Raw genomic sequence first — 6459 nt, forward strand, 5'->3', positions numbered from 1 at the left:
AGTGGTGCTTGGTCTTGAAAACGCAATCATTTTGGATGCACTTTTGCCCATCAATGGTAACATCAACCGGTCAGTGAGTGAGTTAATCTGGGTCGTCAGAAACCAGTTCATTAAGACCATAAAGATCCATGTTTTGCTCCATACGTCTGCATAGAATTTACTTTGTGACGGAAATGCAAACGAGCTCTGCTCAATTGAGGATCTTAAAATTGAGCGAGGTAGAGGTTGTGGTACTACGTGGCGGTAAATCAGATCGCTCAGTTCTTGGCTGAAAACCAACACATCATCGTCGTGCAAATCCTTGAACATGAGGAGGAAGGACTCCTCACTTTCAATATTCTGGTCCCTATTATCCAGAAACTGAGATGTGAGACTATTTAGTATCGACTCTACTGAATCGCTGAGAGCTGTAGTCTCCTGTGAATGTTTTTTCTTCAGGTGGGTCAGCGTCCTCATTAGGCAAACCTTGGTGAAATATTTGCTCAAAACTGACTGCATTTTCTTTCTTATGGTTTTAAAGGCAGATGATTTTCTCGACCTTATTCCACAGATACTGCAAACTGTTTTATCTGCCGCCTTCTGAATTTCCCGAGAGACTTCCTTTAGCAGCTCCTCAGAGTTGGGAATATCTTCAAGAAGAGGATGCATGATGTCACTCAACTCATCGTTGATTTTACTGATCGCCTGTGAAGATGATGATTTTTTGGTTCCTTTCGATGTCACAGTTCTGCTTTTCCATGGCCGAGGAGCAATAAAAGTTTTGATCTTGCCTGAGAACTTTTGGAAAAGGTGAGTAAGTTGATCAGTCATGGCATTCAGTCTGCCAACAGGTGTCAAACGTTTGGTGATTCCAGCTTTTCCACCACTGATGAGGTTGTATTTGACCTCCTCGTGAATTACACCTGTCAGGGACTTTAAACTGATGTTGTCCACCTCATCAGGAATTCCCAAAGCTTCTGAAAATGTTTGAGGAAGAGAGACTTCCAGCTCAAACAGAAGATGCTCCTCAGTCTTTGGTCTCCCCGATTTCATTGATGCCACAACAGAGTTGGAAAGAGCCGCGATAATTTCCAAAATCAACTCTGCAACTAAAACTTTAGTGGCATCATCTGCTGAACCTGACAGGAATGATCTCCATTGTTCTGCGGTCGTCTTTTCAAGGAAGGACCGCATCATTGGGTGAACAATGTTTAGAACAAAGTCACTTGTCTGTTGTAGTGACAACATAATTGTTCTTGTCTTTAGCTAATCTTGCGGGACTGTTAAACAATAACCTATGAGCTTAAACCTTGTCTCTTCAGTTTTATATGCATTTAGGCATAACACTAAATATTACACTGTTCAGATCAAAGCAAGTAAAAGGTACCATAATCAGGATCAAAGGTAACAAAGTTAAAAACTGTGTAAAAAGGAGCTCAACACATGTTCAAAGCTCCTCTTAACTCAATGCACAACAGAGTGGGGAAAAACGGGAAAGCTTTGTGTTTAACTCGTCGTTTTTACGTGACTGGGTAAGCTAAAATTATGAAACTTGACACAGTTATATTTCAAAGTCTTGTGGTTCTAACGAGACCTACCTCACTAGAATTGGAATGCGTTAGGTGGTCCAAATCAGCGTTTGAAAACAGGTGGTTCTGCTCGCGATTCTGCGTGTGGGGGGGAGGGGTGGAGCAGATCACAGCCAGTGGGTATGGGAGGGGTTGCACAACATGGCGCTCAATTACCTTGGTGGGCGGGGCAACAGGCAGACATTGATGGGGGTGGGGGGGACCGGCTTAGTTTATGTTCTAAATGTTCTAGAGTTTGGTGTTTAAAGTCTTAAAATCATCAAGGACCCCTGCAGTTGATCCTTTTTGGATTACCTCTTGTTGCTAGTGTACATGTCCAAACACAAGGGTGGAATTTAACACAATCCTACCATATACCTGTAGTTGTCTGCATGATTTTGGTTCATTTTGGCTGAACTGAGGATTCATGACATCCTCAGAGATGGCAAATTGATCATTGGGCCATTCGACACTTATTTGGAAAATCACTTAGTATTAGTATCGAATTAGTAACTGTAACTTTTAGTCTGTAAAAATAGACTACAAAAGATTTGATTTTTTTCTTTAATTTCCCCCCCAAAAAAGTCATACTTTTTGACTGTGATATGTTTCCTTTACAGAATGTAAAATGGAGAAAGGACATTTAAAACAAGGTGATGATGATGATGATGATGGATTGCCAAGTGTCTCAAGTTTGTGGGATCAAAATCCTGCTTCTGTCAGACAGTGTCTCTTTCTGAGGTTGTGGATATGTAAGATGATAACCATCAGATATCTCCAGGCTGAGGGTGAAACAGTAGTCTAGGGCAACAAATATCTAATTGGTCTTTCTTTTGAAGATCCTGTCAATTGTGCTGCCCAAAAATGAGAAGATCTTGCCAAATGCATTCTTTTCTTTCTGCGACCTCAACAGTTTTTTGTTGATGACCAACATGATTCGATCAACAATGATTGGATCTTCATGCGTGGTTAAAAATAAAACATATTCTGGTGAGCCCACGTTCTGGTATAAGCTCTTCCTAATTGTCTTCTTTAAGTTTTTGAAGACGTCCCTGCGGATGTAAAACTTCTCATCTTGGACATTGTTCCACACAGTTTCAGTCAGATTATTGATGATCTCATGTCTTGTCTCTGGTACCATGTTTGCATCAGAGCATACGGTGAAAACCACCTTTTCAATAAGAAATTTTACATATTTTTTCTTCTTCTCTGGATCTTGTTCACTGAGTGCATCCTCAATCTCAGTGGTGCTTGGTCTTGAAAACGCAATCATTTTGGATGCACTTTTGCCCATCAATGGTAACATCAACCGGTCAGTGAGTGAGTTAATCTGGGTCGTCAGAAACCAGTTCATTAAGACCATAAAGATCCATGTTTTGCTCCATACGTCTGCATAGAATTTACTTTGTGACGGAAATGCAAACGAGCTCTGCTCAATTGAGGATCTTAAAATTGAGCGAGGTAGAGGTTGTGGTACTACGTGGCGGTAAATCAGATCGCTCAGTTCTTGGCTGAAAACCAACACATCATCGTCGTGCAAATCCTTGAACATGAGGAGGAAGGACTCCTCACTTTCAATATTCTGGTCCCTATTATCCAGAAACTGAGATGTGAGACTATTTAGTATCGACTCTACTGAATCGCTGAGAGCTGTAGTCTCCTGTGAATGTTTTTTCTTCAGGTGGGTCAGCGTCCTCATTAGGCAAACCTTGGTGAAATATTTGCTCAAAACTGACTGCATTTTCTTTCTTATGGTTTTAAAGGCAGATGATTTTCTCGACCTTATTCCACAGATACTGCAAACTGTTTTATCTGCCGCCTTCTGAATTTCCCGAGAGACTTCCTTTAGCAGCTCCTCAGAGTTGGGAATATCTTCAAGAAGAGGATGCATGATGTCACTCAACTCATCGTTGATTTTACTGATCGCCTGTGAAGATGATGATTTTTTGCTTCCTTTCGATGTCACAGTTCTGCTTTTCCATGGCCGAGGAGCAATAAAAGTTTTGATCTTGCCTGAGAACTTTTGGAAAAGGTGAGTAAGTTGATCAGTCATGGCATTCAGTCTGCCAACAGGTGTCAAACGTTTGGTGATTCCAGCTTTTCCACCACTGATGAGGTTGTATTTGACCTCCTCGTGAATTACACCTGTCAGGGACTTTAAACTGATGTTGTCCACCTCATCAGGAATTCCCAAAGCTTCTGAAAATGTTTGAGGAAGAGAGACTTCCAGCTCAAACAGAAGATGCTCCTCAGTCTTTGGTCTCCCCGATTTCATTGATGCCACAACAGAGTTGGAAAGAGCCGCGATAATTTCCAAAATCAACTCTGCAACTAAAACTTTAGTGGCATCATCTGCTGAACCTGACAGGAATGATCTCCATTGTTCTGCGGTCGTCTTTTCAAGGAAGGACCGCATCATTGGGTGAACAATGTTTAGAACAAAGTCACTTGTCTGTTGTAGTGACAACATAATTGTTCTTGTCTTTAGCTAATCTTGCGGGACTGTTAAACAATAACCTATGAGCTTAAACCTTGTCTCTTCAGTTTTATATGCATTTAGGCATAACACTAAATATTACACTGTTCAGATCAAAGCAAGTAAAAGGTACCATAATCAGGATCAAAGGTAACAAAGTTAAAAACTGTGTAAAAAGGAGCTCAACACATGTTCAAAGCTCCTCTTAACTCAATGCACAACAGAGTGGGGAAAAACGGGAAAGCTTTGTGTTTAACTCGTCGTTTTTACGTGACTGGGTAAGCTAAAATTATGAAACTTGACACAGTTATATTTCAAAGTCTTGTGGTTCTAACGAGACCTACCTCACTAGAATTGGAATGCGTTAGGTGGTCCAAATCAGCGTTTGAAAACAGGTGGTTCTGCTCGCGATTCTGCGTGTGGGGGGGAGGGGTGGAGCAGATCACAGCCAGTGGGTATGGGAGGGGTTGCACAACATGGCGCTCAATTACCTTGGTGGGCGGGGAAACAGGCAGACATTGAGGGGGGTGGGGGGGACCGGCTTAGTTTATGTTCTAAATGTTCTAGAGTTTGGTGTTTAAAGTCTTAAAATCATCAAGGACCCCTGCAGTTGATCCTTTTTGGATTACCTCTTGTTGCTAGTGTACATGTCCAAACACAAGGGTGGAATTTAACACAATCCTACCATATACCTGTAGTTGTCTGCATGATTTTGGTTCATTTTGGCTGAACTGAGGATTCATGACATCCTCAGAGATGGCAAATTGATCATTGGGCCATTCGACACTTATTTGGAAAATCACTTAGTATTAGTATCGAATTAGTAACTGTAACTTTTAGTCTGTAAAAATAGACTACAAAAGATTTGATTTTTTTCTTTAATTTCCCCCCCAAAAAAGTCATACTTTTTGACTGTGATATGTTTCCTTTACAGAATGTAAAATGGAGAAAGGACATTTAAAACAAGGTGATGATGATGATGATGATGGATTGCCAAGTGTCTCAAGTTTGTGGGATCAAAATCCTGCTTCTGTCAGACAGTGTCTCTTTCTGAGGTTGTGGATATGTAAGATGATAACCATCAGATATCTCCAGGCTGAGGGTGAAACAGTAGTCTAGGGCAACAAATATCTAATTGGTCTTTCTTTTGAAGATCCTGTCAATTGTGCTGCCCAAAAATGAGAAGATCTTGCCAAATGCATTCTTTTCTTTCTGCGACCTCAACAGTTTTTTGTTGATGACCAACATGATTCGATCAACAATGATTGGATCTTCATGCGTGGTTAAAAATAAAACATATTCTGGTGAGCCCACGTTCTGGTATAAGCTCTTCCTAATTGTCTTCTTTAAGTTTTTGAAGACGTCCCTGCGGATGTAAAACTTCTCATCTTGGACATTGTTCCACACAGTTTCAGTCAGATTATTGATGATCTCATGTCTTGTCTCTGGTACCATGTTTGCATCAGAGCATACGGTGAAAACCACCTTTTCAATAAGAAATTTTACATATTTTTTCTTCTTCTCTGGATCTTGTTCACTGAGTGCATCCTCAATCTCAGTGGTGCTTGGTCTTGAAAACGCAATCATTTTGGATGCACTTTTGCCCATCAATGGTAACATCAACCGGTCAGTGAGTGAGTTAATCTGGGTCGTCAGAAACCAGTTCATTAAGACCATAAAGATCCATGTTTTGCTCCATACGTCTGCATAGAATTTACTTTGTGACGGAAATGCAAACGAGCTCTGCTCAATTGAGGATCTTAAAATTGAGCGAGGTAGAGGTTGTGGTACTACGTGGCGGTAAATCAGATCGCTCAGTTCTTGGCTGAAAACCAACACATCATCGTCGTGCAAATCCTTGAACATGAGGAGGAAGGACTCCTCACTTTCAATATTCTGGTCCCTATTATCCAGAAACTGAGATGTGAGACTATTTAGTATCGACTCTACTGAATCGCTGAGAGCTGTAGTCTCCTGTGAATGTTTTTTCTTCAGGTGGGTCAGCGTCCTCATTAGGCAAACCTTGGTGAAATATTTGCTCAAAACTGACTGCATTTTCTTTCTTATGGTTTTAAAGGCAGATGATTTTCTCGACCTTATTCCACAGATACTGCAAACTGTTTTATCTGCCGCCTTCTGAATTTCCCGAGAGACTTCCTTTAGCAGCTCCTCAGAGTTGGGAATATCTTCAAGAAGAGGATGCATGATGTCACTCAACTCATCGTTGATTTTACTGATCGCCTGTGAAGATGATGATTTTTTGGTTCCTTTCGATGTCACAGTTCTGCTTTTCCATGGCCGAGGAGCAATAAAAGTTTTGATCTTGCCTGAGAACTTTTGGAAAAGGTGAGTAAGTTGATCAGTCATGGCATTCAGTCTGCCAACAGGTGTCAAACGTTTGGTGATTCCAGCTTTTCCACCACTGATGAGTTGTTA

The sequence above is a fragment of the Takifugu rubripes genome, chromosome 22, assembly GCF_901000725.2.
Source record: "Takifugu rubripes chromosome 22, fTakRub1.2, whole genome shotgun sequence".
NCBI lineage: Eukaryota > Metazoa > Chordata > Actinopteri > Tetraodontiformes > Tetraodontidae > Takifugu > Takifugu rubripes.